At 43.3% G+C, this 16,249-nt stretch overlaps 1 protein-coding gene across 1 annotated transcript in view; it reads right to left on the bottom strand.

The window, feature by feature from the left end:
* LOC137571193 (cytochrome P450 2K4-like) overlaps nucleotides 1-2,057 on the bottom strand; it is a 55,782-nt gene extending 53,725 nt beyond the window's left edge. Inside the window, exon 1 of the mRNA XM_068280017.1 lies at nucleotides 1,978-2,057. The gene's annotated coding sequence lies outside the window, so the exon portion shown is untranslated. The remainder of the gene's footprint in view (nucleotides 1-1,977) is intronic.
* Nucleotides 2,058-16,249: the final 14,192 nt, after the last annotated feature.

Below are 16,249 nucleotides of genomic sequence, written 5' to 3' on the forward strand. Positions count from 1 at the left end.
TTTGCTGCCCAGGGAGGCAGAGCTTAGCGCATAAGCTCTGCCTCCATTAGTGTCAATCCCCACTGATTGCTCCCTCTCCCCGCCCCTCTCAGTGAAAGAAGAATGAGAGGGGCAGGGAGAGGCGGTGATCAGCGAGTAGAGGCAGAGCTACTACAGAAAGCTCTGCCTCTTCAAGGAAGCAATCCCTGCATTTTGTCCCGGGGATTGGGGGTTTTAATAATATTGTTCTGCCGCGGGAATGCGGCATTTTAGCAGTGCTGATAGTGCTAAAGATAAATGTCTCATAAAAAGATGATTTTTGTAAGGCTTCAGACTCTTTAAATACCTCATGACTGTGATACTTCACTACCGCAGCCGCTACTTCATTAATTAACATAGTAGCAGCAGAGCTAGTGAAGTATCGCGGTCGCAATACTTCACAGCACCCGACATTTAAAGGAGCAGGTGTAATTAGGTAAATAATGTGCATAACTACAGACTGCACGCTACACAACAAGACTGCTCATAGCGTGTGTAGTGCAAGCAAGGTTTTTTTTTTTTTTTTTTTTTTTTTTTTTTATAACTCACACTGTTAGAGCAGCGCAGGTTGATGAGTCAACCTCTATGTGCCATACTAATGGAACTAGTCCTTTGGTCAAATAATAAAATATACACAAATATGACTTGAATTTTTTTCTTGGAACCTTTTGACTGAAAAACAGGTGCTGTTAATTAATGTAAGGCTTTGGGCAGATAAATTACTAGTATGTCATTGGCACCCACTTACATTGTACTGAGACCAGAATGTTGGTGTAAATCAGGGGTCTCAAACTCGCGGCCCGCGGGCCATTTGTGGCCCTCGATACAATATTTTTTGGCCCTCGCCGGTAAAAGCTTGCTTATAGTTCGCTTCAGTGCTCCCAAGTAATCTGCCGCATCCCCGCCGCTAAACGAGGGCTGCAGAGCCCCCAAATCACCCGGGGGGCAATCCACCCGGCATTTCCTGGAAGGGGCAGAGCTTTCAGCTTCAGCTCTGCCCCTCCTGACGTCAATCGCCGCACGGATCGCCGCTTCGCCTCGCCCCTCTGTGAAGGAAGAGTGAGAGGGGCGGGCAGAGGCGGCGATGCGCCGCAATTGTGAAATTCCTTATGCGGCCCAGCCTCATCCTGACTTTGCCTCCTGCGGCCCCCCAGATAAATTGAGTTTGAGACCCCTGGTGTAAATATTATTACTAGAGGTACTAGAAACTTTAGAGTTACAGGTAATCTTATGATCTGATGAGTAAATGCCAGGGGGGGGGGGGAAATGAAAGGTGATGGCTGACTGTCGATCATTGATGAGCGAAAATGAGACAAATGCAAATATTCTTTTCGCAATCATTTTCACAAAACTAATGTAAAAATTAAACTTTTGAGTGAAAAATAAATGCCATCGAAAATCATTTTGTAACAAGGCAGATTTTTTGCATCTTTCACAAAATTTTTGCTCTAAAATAAATTATTTTTGTGTTTTTTTGCACTTTGTTTGTGGTAAAATAAGGATTTTTGGTTTTCTTTGACCTTATTGCGAAATTACAATGTATTTTTGCGAATATGTTCTCAAAATCAAATGAGCATTTTCAATGTGAAAATGACTTTGGTGAAAATTTGCAAACACTGCTGTCTGTCCATCCCTCTATCTTGTTCTTACTAATAAATACTTGGGATGATACCAGCGGAGTGAAGTTTCCTTGTGTCCTGATATCTGATGATCTGGACAACCTCCCATATCTGCTCTTATGTGGCTGGTGAGTTCTCAACCCCCTGAGGGCCAGGCTTCTTATGATAGGAGCGTGGGATTCGGAGAACACCCCTTATTATGATGCATTAACCATACCATGCTTACTAGCATCAACAGAACAGCTGCTGGATTACATACATACTCACTGATAAAATATTGCTATCCCCTACAGGGTGCTAAACAAGTAAGGGGCAGATTCATTAACAATGGCACACATACCTTTCTCTATTTCTTCTGGTGCAGCTTTTATCCCTTGAGCTCCCTGGTGGTGTCTGCTCCTATAGGTAGTTGTGAGCACTCTTATTTTTGCATGTGTATATGTTGTTTTGAACACTCCTCCGCGCCTTCAGTAACCTTTTAACACCAGAAAAATGTTACAGCTGAGATTTTGCAATGACTAAATAAAGTAGAACAGTTGAATGACTTAGGAGCCCTTTCATAACAAACCAGACAATCCGGTCTCAAGGCCAGTCTTTACATTTAAACCTTATCTTTTCCAATGCACAGAAGTGTACAAAGGTCTTTGCTGAAGTGACTGAACTCATACGTATACTAGATCCTGCTTTGGCAGGTGGTGTATATTCAGGTGAAGGAGACCCACATCAGCATCATGATAAGGGCCAATAAATATACTACTGAAACCAAAACATTAAAACTTTTAAATCTAAGGGCTGGTTCACATTGTAAAAAATGCAAAATTAGCAGCAGGTCTGTGCAATTTTTGTGCCATGAAGGGGTGCCCTTTTGATCTTTGCGCAGTCGTTAAGAAAGATAGCCACTGTGACTGTGTTAGACATACTGTAAATGTTCCTGTGAGGAGTAGGTCAGGGATATTTTTTTTTTTTTGGTGGGAGGGCTATATGCTGCCTGAATATTTGAGAGTACTTTCTACCTTATGATGTTATCTGGAGGATACATGCTGACTCATTATGTTATGGAGGGGGGCACATTCTGCATTGCTGTGTTAGGCCCAGTGCACACCAAAACCGCTAGCAGATCATCAAAACGCTAGCGGTTTTGGGAGCAGAGGCCCGATATTTGCCTGGTGCACACCGAGCGGATTTTGTATGCGATCCGCCGGTCGCATCCGCATCAGCATCCGCGTGGCTAATGTATCTCTATGGGGTGGTGCACACCAGCGGTTTGAGGTTTTAAGCAAACCGCAAACGTGCAGCAAAAGGCACGTTTGCGGTTTGCTAAAAACCTCAAACCGGCGGTGTGCACCAGCCCATGGAGATACATTAGCCACGCAGATTTTCAGGCGGATTCGGCCGGCGGATCATCCCGGTGTGCACTGGGCCTTAGCTGGATCATGGATGCAAATCCTTAAACTTTGTTGAAGCATCTTAGGATTTATTTACAACATTCAATCTTCTAGGACAGAGTTCTCCAACCCTGTCCTCAAGGCCCACCAACAGTACATGTTTTGCAGGAAACCACACAAAATCGCAGGTGGAGTAATTAGTGTTGCAGCAAGGCTGATTCACGAGTTGTATGGATCTATACAAAACATGCAGTGTTGGTGGGCCTTGAGGAAAGGGACCAGGTTGGGGAACTAAGTTCTAGGGTACAGGGCCATTTGGAGCCTTTTTGTCACCCTAGGCAAGAGGTCCTGTGCCACCCAAAAAAAAAAAAAAAACAAACACAAACACACACACACACCTCAGAGAACAAAGGCCTTGTACCATAAAAAAGAGGCGCAGGGAGTCCACAAGACTCAAACAACCTGCCAATCCTGTTACATTTCATTGCATAACCCCTTCCTGCACTACCCCAGCCCGTTGTGTAAATGCAGAGTATAGTGCAGCAGAAGCTGTGCTTTCACCTCTTTGACAGAGTCCAGTGCTGTGCTTCCGCCTGTCTCCTCACTACTAGCACCCAGCATCACCTACCTCATGTAGCGAGATTAAACGGGACCTGAGTTGAGTGAGGTGCCAGTGCTAGAAGGAGCAGGAGACAGGGAGTATGGTAACACAGGCACAGCGCTGGACTCCAGTGGGGAGGTGAGTGCACAGCTTCTGCTATGCTCTGCATTTACACACTTAGTGCTGGTGCACACCCGAGCGGTTCTGAAGCTTTTTTTAAAACTCTTGCAGAGAGAAAACCGCTTGGCTAATGAAAGTGAATGGGATGGTACACACCAGAGCGGTTCGTTTTTCCCCCAAATGCAAACTCGGGGGCTGCAGCATTTTTTAGATTTCTGAGGTGTTTCCGCCTCAACGTTCAACTATAGGAAAGTGAAAAACTGCTCTGAAAAACGCTAGATCAGAGCGTTTCTCCAAGCATTTTTGGTATAGAAGCTGTTCAGTAACAGCTTTACTGTAACAATATATGAAATCTGCTACACAAAAACGCTGCAAAAAACGCAAGGCATGTTTAGAAAATCTCTCTAAACATGCCTAGAATCGCTCTGAGATTCTGCTTCAAAAACCTCTAGCGTTTTGCGGATTTGCTAGAGGTTTTTGGTGTGCAGTGGGCCTAAGCTGGAGGAGTCCAGGATGGGCACAGGACAGATAGCAGCAAAACTTCCTGCTGCCGCCCAACCTAATACCTTGAAGAGAGGGGGTTTCATTTTGGGACAGGACTCAGCTCGGGGACAGAACTTGATTTGGGATGGGGCTTAATCAAGGGGCTTCGTGCCCCCAGGACCAATGGCACTCTAGGCAATAGCCTGGAATGCCTTTGCCTAAAAATGGCTCTGCCAGTGCCAGACATCAAAAAAGAGACTCTGATTAATCCCAAGTAAAGTTTAGCTTTTCTATAAAGTTTTTTCCCTTCTCTTTAGTAGAATGTAAGACACTGAGAAGCAGTAATGGACTATATATTGTATGGGTAAAAACCTTTCTTCTAAATGTGCCCAGAGAGCTGTTTGACCTAGAAACAGCCCTGCTTGCCACCCCCCCCCCTTCCCCCATCATTTTTAATGGATTTGGGTGTTACCATGATGTGGTGATGGTGGGGTAGGTAGCAAAGTGGACTGCAGTACTGAGGTTTGTTGGTGAAGTTTAGGTCCAGCCTGCACAGAACCTCCCTCTATTTTTTGCCAAGTTCCAATGATGGGAGAACCATCTGGACAGAGAGGAGGAGTTGAAGGGACAAGAAAGAGAAGTGTAGTCAACTCTGAAGGGGAGTCTCATAGCGTATATGTCGCCAAGCATCTGTTCATTTTAGTTCTGGTTAATGCCAATAGTTAAAACATTACACTTGATCACTGTTACACTACGACTAAGGACTCATATCACTCTGTAGGCAGGGCAGCTTTGGGGAACTCTGATCATGCTGTTATACAGCTTATCCCAACATACATCCAAAGACTAAAAACTGCCAAACCTGTAGTGACCACAGTTAAGAAATGGACTAGTGAAGCTGTAGAAAAACTGCAGAGCTGCTTTGATTTAACTGACTGGAATTTATTTAAAGACTCCTCCAGTGACCTAAATGAATACACTGACGCTGTGACATCATATATTACCTTTTGTGAAGAGTCCTGCATCCCCACAAAAAAGTGCACCAGGTACAATAACGATAAACCCTGGTTTACATCACATGTTAGGAAGCTGCGCCTCGATAAAGAAAGGGCACATCGTACAGGCGATAAAGTCCTCTACAAAGCTGCGAAATACAAACTGCAGAGAGCCATTACCGACGCAAAAAAAGATTATTCACAAAAACTCGAGGAAAAATTTTCTAACGCCGACTCATCCACAATATGGAAATCTCTACATGAAATTACCAGCTACAGGAGGAAATCTCCTCCCCCCTCACTACATAACCTGCAGCTTGTAAATGAGCTGAATACATTTCATTGCAGGTTTGACACTACCAACAAAAGCCAAACACAACAAGTCAATTTGCATCTCTGCCACAGGCAAACTGAACACTCTTCCTGCCAGCCAACGTCTCCACCCCCTGCGGTGCCTCAGCAACTACACAACACAGGAGGCCAGACACAATCTATTGACCTGTCCCCAGATGTGCATGCTCTAACAATATGCCAATCAGATGTAAACAGACTCTTTAAAAAACAAAACACCAGGAAAGCAATGGGACCAGACGCTGTGTCTGCGAAATGCTTGAATCTCTGTGCCGACCAATTAGCGCCTGTATTTACAGACATATTCAAAGCATCTCTAGAACTCTCAATTGTTCCTGCCTGTTTTAAAAGCGCAACTATTGTACCAATTCAAAAAAAAAAAAAACCTGCATGTTTAAATGATTACAGGCCTGTTGCGCTGACATCACTGGTCATGAAAGCATTTGAAAAACTGATAATGACTTATCTGAAATCCATCACAGATCCCCTGCTGGACTCTTTGCAATTTGCCTACAGGCCTAACAGATCCGCAGACGATGCCGTGAACATGTGTATGCATTATGTACTACAGCATTTAGATATCCCAGGAACCTACACCAGGATTTTATTTATAGATTTCAGCTCTGCATTTAATACCATAATTCCATCACTGCTGCACAGCAAGCTCTCCCAGCTACATATACCTGAATCCCTCTGCAAATGGATAACCGACTTCTTAACCGACAGAAGACAGCGTGTTAGACTTGGTAAACTCACATCAAGCTCTCTGACAGTCAGTACTGGTGCACCCCAGGGCTGTGTGCTTTCCCCACTGCTGTACTCACTTTACACCAATGACTGCATCTCCACAGATCCATCTGTTAAGGTTCTGAAGTTTGCAGACGACACAACAGTTGTTGGTCTCATTCAAAACGGGGATGAGTCTGCATACAGGCATGTGGTGGGACAGCTTTCCTCCTGGTGCAGCAGCAACAACTTGGAACTAAATGCTCTCAAAACCATGGAGATGATAATAGACTTTAGGAGATCTCCCCCCCCAGCACCTCCCCTTAACCATAAATGGATCCACAATAACCCAAGTAGAGTCATTCAAGTTTCTTGGGTCCACGATCTCAAACGACTTAAAATGGGACAACAACACTGCCACTATTGTCAAGAAAGCACAACAGAGAATGTACCATCTACGGCAGCTGAAAAAGTTTGGCCTACCTCAAAATCTAATGGTGCAGTTCTACACTGCAATCATCGAATCAACCATAACGTCATCTATGACTGTATGGTTCGGCTCCTGCTCAGCATTAGAAAAGGGGAGGCTGCAGCACATCATCCGATCAGCGGAAAGGATAATTGGCTGTAGCTTACCTTCCCTGCAGGATCTTTACACTAGCAGGTGCAGAAAGAGAGCAACCAAAATTGCCTCTGACCCCTCTCACCCAGCTCACTCCATCTTCCAGCGCATGCCTTCAGGAGTAAGATTCCGGTCAATCGCTACCAAAACCTCTAGACACAGGAACAGTTTTTTTCCTCAAGCGGTAGCCATACTTAATACTGAACCACGTTAGAGCTGCTAGGACTTGATAGTAATCAGCACAGAACTGTAAATGAACAATTCTCACATTGCTTACTGCCACTATACTTATAATGTCCTTAACTTGTAATATTCACACTGTCTGTCCTTGTATTGTTTTTGTTTGTGTTTGTTAAGCAACTGCCAAGACAAATTCCTTGTAGGTGCAAACTTACTTGGCGAAAATAAATTGATTCTGATTCTGATTCTGATTAGCCAATATTTTATTACCAACTTACCCGGTATATTATTGTAACATTAACCCGCTTCCTAAACCCATCCTAATACCTAGCCCTAACCCTTTCATAACACCTAACACTGACCTCTAATGCCTAACTCTACCCCCCACCTTACTGGCTGCCTATGCCTAACACTAACCCCCATCTCTACGGCTTACACTAACCAATCTCTGGTGCCCAAAGCACCCAACATAGAAGAGTGGCTAATGTTTTGCTATAAGCTTGTCAAAGTACTAGCCGATTGGCCAACCCAACTCACTTTGGCTCTAAATGCAACAATTAACATGGCAACGTACTAGAGCACCTCTAATAGCCAGCACTAGTGAAGATAGCAACCTGCTAACTACTATTGCACAAACTTTTGTGTAATTTTACACAATTATGGTTATACGTAGAGATGGCTCGAACCTCCGATTTTCTGTTCGCGAACCGGGATCGCAAACTTCCGCAAAAGGTTTGGTTCACGTGAACTTTCGCGAACCGCAATAGACTTCAATGGGGAGGCGAACTTTGAAAACTAGAAACATTTATGCTGGCCACAAAAGTGATGGAAAAGATGTTTCAAGGGGTCTAACACCTGGAGGGGGGCATGGCGGAGTGGGATACACGCCAAAAGGGGAAAAATCGGAATTTGACGCAAAGCAGCGTTTTAAGGGCAGAAATCACATTGAATGCTAAATTGCAGGACTAAAGTGCTTTCGAACATCTTGCATGTGTATACATCAATCAGGGAGTGTAATTAGGGTACTGCTTCACACTGACACACCAAACTCACTGTGTAACGCACCGCAAACAGCTGTTTGCGTAGTGACGGCCGTGCTGGACTTGTGCGCACTATGGCCAGGGTGCAGGCCGTGGAGGTGTTCAAGCCCATATGGTCACTGGGCTGTGGTAGCTCAATGATAGGACAACAGTGACTGTCCAGCTGATCAAATTTGGTCTGTCCACAATGAAGCAACGACCTTATCTTCTTGTATGTAGGTAGGCATATGTAGGTGCCCCAGTAGTTAGCTAGGCATAGGTAGGAGTCCCAGTATAGGTAGGTAGGCATAGGTAGGAGTCCCAGTATAGGTAGGTAGGCAGGCATAGGTAGGTGTCCCAGTAGTTAGCTAGGCATAGGTAGGAGTCCCAGTATAGGTAGGTAGGCATAGGTAGGAGTCCCAGTATAGGTAGGTAGGCATAGGTAGGTGCCCTAGTATAGGTAGGTAGGTAGGTGTCCCCGTATAGGTAAGTAGGTGCCCCAGTAGTTAGGTAGGCATAGGTAGGTCCCCTAGTATAAGTAGGTAGGTAGGTGTCCCTGTATAGGTAAGTAGGTGCCCCAGTAGTTAGGTAGGCATAGGTAGGTCCCCTAGTATAAGTAGGTAGGTAGGTGTCCCCATATAGGTAAGTAGGTGCCCCAGTAATTAGGTAGGTGTCCCAGTATAGATAGTTAGGCAGGGCCTGGCTGGCACAGTAATAGCAATTACCAAGGTTCAGCTGCAACAGATAGGGCTGTATAATGCAATGTCAGTGGGCAACACAAAAACAAACAAACAAAAAAAAAACACATCAGGAGAACATTAGCTCTCAAAAGAGCTGTTGGGGGGTGCTATTTTAGCAATAACAATCAGCCAGGAGCAAGCTAACAAGCCTACAAGAGCCTAACTAATCTTTCCCTATGAGAGTCTGCCAGCAGCTGTCCCTTCACTAATTACTGCAGGTACACGAGTGAGTGTAATAGCCAGCGCTGCCAGCCTTTTATAAAGGAGGGGGGAGTGGCTCCAGGAGAGAGTGTAGCCTAATTGGCTACAATGTGCCTGCTGACTGTGATGTAGAGGGCCAAAGTTGACCCTAATGGCGCACTATGGGGGTGAACGGAACTTCCGCAAAAAATTCAATTTGTCTCCTACGCACACTGGCTATATAATCCTGCATGGTAGACAAGAGGTTAAAGATGCTTCAGAGGGGGACTCCATGACATTTTTTTGTTATTTAAATTTTATCAGTGCAAATAATAGGTATATTTGCCAGGGATTCAGGGCCGTACAGCGATTCCTGGCCAAAGTGTTGCCAGTTCCACTGGGTTTCCAGGTGGTCATCATGCGCTGTGTATTGTGATATGCGGGGGCTTTGGGGAGCAATGCAACCACAGGGAGGCAGCCGTAAAGTTTTAAAAACACAGTCTATTTATTAGTTATCAAACAAACTGGCTCCCTGCCAGCAAACAAAACATTAACCTCTTGCCAGCAAACAATAAACAACAGCTTATCTTCAGCAGTAAGGCCCCATTCACACCAGATCGTTTGCCGGTGATTTCGGCAAAATGATCAAGCGCTAACGCTTTTTAAAGTGCTAGTGTTTTTAACCTCCCTAGCGTTCTGGATGAGCTGAGCTCGTCCAGAGACGCTAGAGTTTACCGCTCAGGCCCCGCTGGGCCGATTTTAATAATTTTTTTTTTCAAACACGCAGCTAGCATTTTGCTAGCTGCGTTTTTGACCCAATCGCCGCCGCTCGCCACCGATCCGCCGCGTAAGAGGGCCCCCCTCCGCAGACCCCGTGCGCAGCCTGGCCAATCGCCGCCAGGCTGCACTTTGGGGTGAAACGGGAGTCCCTGTGACGTCATGACGTCAATGACGTCACTCCGTTCGTCGCCATGGCGAACGGGGAAGCCCTAAAGGAAATCCCATTCAGCCCAGCAGGTTAAACCCAATGCGCCCATTCTTACTTGGGCGATTTGCGTTAATTGCCGGCAATTAATGCAAATTGCCAAACGCAAATGCGTAGCCTGCACCATCTACAGGCGATTTCCCGGTGATCGCGTTTCAGTGCTTTAGAAGCGCTAAATGCGATCGCGGAAAAATTGCCGCAGTGTTCGCTGATTTTTCCACTGAAAAATCACTCACGCAAAACTGGCGTTTTGTGCTTTCAAGTGTGAATGGGGCCTAAGGCAACAAACCAGATTCAATTTAGTACAACACACAGAATACAGTCCAGCACACTTGCATGGGTACTCTTTACCAGTCTGAAGAGGTCTTCTTTGTAATCCACAGGTCTCTGGGCCGTACAGCACAGACTCCAGCTTTAGCTCATATATGTTCCTCACAGCTCACAATCTGACTCAGGACAAAGCCAACGCCCAGTGTGAGACCTGTGCATTTAAAACCTATTCCACCAACATTTTAACCCCATGACAACCAGACTGACCTGTCTGGCAACCTTCATTGTCCAGCCTCCCTTGCTGGGAGGAATAGATGGACCCACCCAACCTTCCATCTATTCCAGGGTCCAGGCCCTGGGAAAAGAAATAAAAGATGTTGGAAACCTGCTGGTTACAAACAAAAACCCTGAAATAAACAAAATGTACACAAGCGCTCACAAAAAAATGATTAAAAAGGCACACACATATAAAACATGAAGAGATTAATAAACACCATGCCAAATAGGTGGAGTGCTCCCTGGCTATTTGTGACTAGTTTCAGAGAATAGATGTATATTGGGTAAGTGCTCAGAAATCAGTCTCTGATATTCACTGCAATAAACAGTCATCAGCAGGTAAAGCAGATAGCATCAACAGGTCAATGACTGCCCACCCCCAACGTAGAGAGACTCACCAGATTGTATGGCCAGATTGGGCCCGACTTCACTTTAGGGGTATAGGCCACTCTCAGCCTCACCGGCAATCTCCACGGCTCAAATCCCTCCACTTGTGCGGTCCTTCACAAAAGGTTCTCTTGCAGTTACCTCCGGACAGAAAATATAAAAAGATGCTTCACATAGCGGCGTAAATGTGCCAACACTGCGTAGCCCCAGCTAATAGTCAGGAAACACACCGTCGCTAGATCAAAAGTGTAAGCACGCTGAGCGCTTACCCATTATACATCCAAACAAAAACTCTGGACCCCTATTTCCCAGCAGTGGGGCTGTCTTAAAAAAAACATAAGTGAAAAGCTATCCCTGGAGTCCTGTACAGTACTTATGTACTGACCACCTGGAAACCCCAGCATAACATTCACTGCCCTTTTATAGTCCCCTTATTTCTACTGTTCTCTTTAACATACCTAGCAGATTTGGGGATTGTAGCATGTATGAGGGCTTTGCTATTAACTACTGAAGTCAGTGCCAACGACTTTAATGTATTCATGAGAATGAAGATCATATTTTAAACAACATTGTTCATGATAATATCAGAGGCATTCTCGCTTACAGTCCTTGCAAATGTTCAGTCATTTTTGCATCAAAAATGCTACTGTCCATTTCCAATTTTTTTTTGTTGTTGCAAAAATAGCTTGTATTTTCTTGCTTTTTTTTTTACCGCTAACATTTTTACAGTGAAAACATGAAAAATCAATATTCTTACTAGGAAAATTTACAAAAAATGAAAAAAATAAGGAAACTTATTTTTAACGACATTTTCGCTCGAAAATTTAATATAACATTATTTTCACAACAATTAACCTCCTTGGCGGTATGGACGAGCTCTCCATGATGTCATGACGTCATGTCCGATCATCACCATGGAGACGGGAGAAGTGACAATAGGAAGTCACGCTTCTTATGGGATCTCGGACGCGTAAGTATGGCCGGTGGGGATTGGGAGGGTGGATGCGGACGGCATGGCATACTGGTGTAGCTAGCAACACGCTAGCTACAGCAAGAAAAAAAATATTTAACAAAAACGGTAATGTGTACTTATGTACGCATAACCCAGAACGCCAGGGAGGTTAATGCAAAAAGAATATTGGCATTTTTGCTCATCGCTGCTCGCTTTCGCTTAGTCCTAATTTACAGCAATTTTGTGAAATGGATTGTGATGGGTTTAGTAAGCATATTATTCTATACACTTTTTTTGGTGCAACTTCCTATTGAGCCTTATCTTCATTTAACTGTACTATAATTGATCTTCTTTTATATACTTGTACCAGAAACTCAGCAACACATTATTATCTGTGTGTCCAGCAGGCTGAGTCATGCTGAGTTTGGAGGCAAGTAAAATATTTGTATAAGTTACACATCTTTATCAGCTTTGTGTCAGTCTGTCAGAGGTCACAGTGTAAAGAGTTCAGTCTCTATCTCTTTCCCCTAAAAAAGGACAGCACTGTGTCCACCATGTGGCCACTGGCCAGATTTAAATCCAATAAACTGTTTTCAATATAACCTGAAATTGTGAAGTCCACTTTTGATGTATCTTAGTACTGAGCAAAAATAAAAACTTTCTTGCGTTTTGCAAACTTATCTTTTTTTTTTTTTAGAATGGCTAAGAGGTATTAACAGGCCTATACTCATTCCCCATGGGGAGGGTAGATATCTCAGTCCCCCTTATGAGAAGTAGCTTCCAGATTCCCCAATAATCCCCCATAATCAGGCCCAGAAATACATCACAGTAGCCTATAGGCACACATGTCCTGGCACCCTACACCTTGCCCTTCATGAACCTATAAACCCCCATCAAACCACACCCCAGCTGTCACTTCTCCCTTACCTCCCTTGCCCCTTATCGGTAGCCAGAAGTACCTTCAGTATTAAGAAGCTAATGACTGAAGGAAGATCTCATCAGTGGAATGCCAACAGCTGGTTGAGTAACCTCACATTTATGCTCTGCTTTGGATTCTGCATAGGGAAAGAGGCCGTCGAGGAGGGGAGTGAGCCGCCTTTCCATTATGAGGCGCCTGTAGTCACATGCCTACAGTGCCTTATGGTAAATCCAGTTCTGCCCATAATACTACCTTCTTCTGGTCACCAGTAGTGTTGAGCTCAAATATTTGCCAAAGTCTTTTTTTGCATTGAAAATTGAATGTCCGTGCATTTTTGTTCTAAAAAATAAGGGCCATATTTGACATTTTCGTGAAATTTGCTTGCTAATGCAAAAAAAAAAAAAAAATGTCCTTTCACTCCATATTAGGACTCCCATGACTCATGCAATACTATTGACCCAGGAAAGGAACCTGGATCAACCAATCAGATGACAGTCAACCCCCTGAGTACAGCTGTGTGGCTGCCTGTGAATATATTTTCACAATTTTGCTGGTTCCAGAAAAATACATTTCCAGGAATCTGCAAACATTTCCTGGAATCTGCAAATATTCCAGGAATCTGCAAAACATATTTTCTCAGAACTCGAAGAATGATTTTTGAAGGCATTTTCACTTGAAAATCAATTTTTTCATTATTTATATGGGAATTTATATGAAAGAAGATTGGCTTTTTTGCTGATTACTGGTTACCAGAGTTACATAGTTACATAGTTACATAGTTATTTTGGTTGAAAAAAGACATACGTCCATCGAGTTCAACCAGAGAACAAAGTACAACACCAGCCTGCTCCCTCACATATCCCTGTTGATCCAGAGGAAGGCGAAAAACCCCTTACAAGGCATGGTCCAATTAGCCCCTAAAGGGAAAAATTCCTTCCCGACTCCAGATGGCAATCAGATAAAATTCCTGGATCAACATCATTCGGCATTACCTAGTAATTGTAGCCATGGATGTCTTTCAACACAAGGAAAGCATCTAAGCCCCCTTCAAATGCAGGTATAGAGTTTTCCATAACGACTTCCTGTGGCAATGCATTCCACATCTTAATCACTCTTACTGTAAAGAACCCTTTCCTAAATAAATGGCTAAAACGTTTTTCCTCCATGCGCAGATCATGTCCTCTAGTCCTTTGAGAAGGCCTAGGGATAAAAAGCTCATCTGCCAAGCTATTATATTGCCCTCTGATGTATTTATACATGTTAATTAGATCCCCTCTAAGGCGTCTTTTCTCTAGACTAAATAAACCCAGTTTATCTAACCTTTCTTGATAAGTGAGACCTTCCATCCCACGTATCAATTTTGTTGCTCGTCTCTGCACCTGCTCTAAAACTGCAATATCTTTTTTGTAATGTGGTGCCCAGAACTGAATTCCATACTCCAGATGTGGCCTTACTAGAGAGTTAAACAGGGGCAATATTATGCTAGCATCTCGAGTTTTTATTTCCCTTTTAATGCATCCCAAAATTTTGTTAGCTTTAGCTGCAGTTGAGTACGATTGTTGAGCGGCATTGAGTACGATTATTTAACTTGTTGTCAATGAGTACTCCTAAGTCCTTCTCCAAGTTTGATGTCCCCAACTGTATCCCATTTATTTTGTATGGTGCTAGACCATTAGTACGTCCAAAATGCATGACTTTACATTTGTCAACATTGAATATCATCTGCCATGTATGTGCCCATATAGCCATCCTATCCAGATCCTGTTGCAATATGACACTATCTTCCTGAGAGTTGATGATTCTGCACAGTTTTGTATCATCTGCAAAAATAGCAACATTGCTCACTACTGCATCTACTAGGTCATTAATAAATAAACTGAAGAGCACTGGACCCAGAACAGACCCCTGTGGGACCCCACTGCTAACAGTCTCCCATTTTGAGTACAATCCATTGACCACAACTCTTTGTTTTCTGTCCATTAGCCAGTTCCCTATCCATGCACACAAACTCTTCCCCAGTCCTTGCATCCTCAACTTTTGCACCAGACTTTTGTGGGGAACAGTGTCGAAGGCCTTTGCAAAGTCCAAGTATATCACATCTACAGCATTCCCAATATCCATATTAGCATTCACTACCTCATAAAAGCTGAGCATGTTAGTCAAACAGGATCTGTCTTTAGTAAACCCATGTTGATGCTGAGAAATAAGATTATTTTCTACTATGAAGTCATGTATAGTATCTCTTAGTAACCCCTCAAATAGTTTGCATACAACTGATGTTAAGCTTACAGGTCTATAATTTCCTGGATCTGATTTTCTGCCCTTCTTAAAGCGGAATATAACCCTGCATTTCAACTTTACTCTAAAACATTATTTACAGCATATTATATGCAAAAAGCATTTTTTTTTTTACTAGACCAGCATTGGAAGGGTTAAACACAGAGGTTTTAAGTTCCATGCAGACGTTCAGATAGTTACATTCTATTTAGTTATATGTATATATTTAGAAATGTTACACACTCTTTGGCTGTCCTCCAACTCCTTCTCAGTGAGAGAGATGAGTCACAATAAACACTTAGATACATTTGTGTAAACAAAAAGTATCTAACTCAAGTTCGGATGCATCTGCAAAAATCTCCAGGGACTTTAAAGCCCTGTGTAACCCTTCCAATGCTGGTCTAGTAAAAAAAAAAATGCTGGTTGCATATAATACACTGTAAATAATGTTTTAGAGCAAAGTTGAAATGCAGGGTTATATTCCGCTTTAAATAATGGGAAAACGTGGGCTTTACGCCAATCCACTGGGACTCTGCCAGTTGCAAGAGAGTCACAAAAGATAAGATAAAGGGGTTTATCTATAACTGAACTTAATTTCCTTAGGACCCGAGGATGCATGCCATCCGGGCCAGGTGCCTTGTCTATTTTTAATTTATTTAGTCTTGCCTTCACTTCCTCCTGCGTTAAGTATTTAATATTACAGTTAGAAGATTGAGACTCTTCCGCCTCTGTAGTTTGCAACAGTGCTGTTTCTTTGGGAAGACAGAAGCAAAGAAAGCATTTAATAACTCTGCCTTACCTTGGTCATCCACCATTGAGTTCCCACCCTCATCCTTTAGGAGTCCTATACAGTCAACCTTTGTTTTTTTAGAGTTAATGTACTTGTAAAACTTTTTTGGGTTAGATTTGATATCCTTAGCGATTTGTTTTTCAGCTTCAATCTTTGCCTGCCTAATTTCTTTTTTACAATTTTTATTGCACTCCTTATAATTGCTTAGTGCAGCCTCGGTCCCCTCCTGTTTTAAGACCTTATAGGCATTCTTTTTCCTCTTCATTTTATCTTTAACCTTTCTATTCATCCATAGAGGCCTTTTTTTATTCCTAGATATTTTGTTTCCATATGGGATATACATACTACAATATT

The sequence above is a fragment of the Hyperolius riggenbachi genome, chromosome 4, assembly GCF_040937935.1.
Source record: "Hyperolius riggenbachi isolate aHypRig1 chromosome 4, aHypRig1.pri, whole genome shotgun sequence".
Taxonomy (NCBI): domain Eukaryota; kingdom Metazoa; phylum Chordata; class Amphibia; order Anura; family Hyperoliidae; genus Hyperolius; species Hyperolius riggenbachi.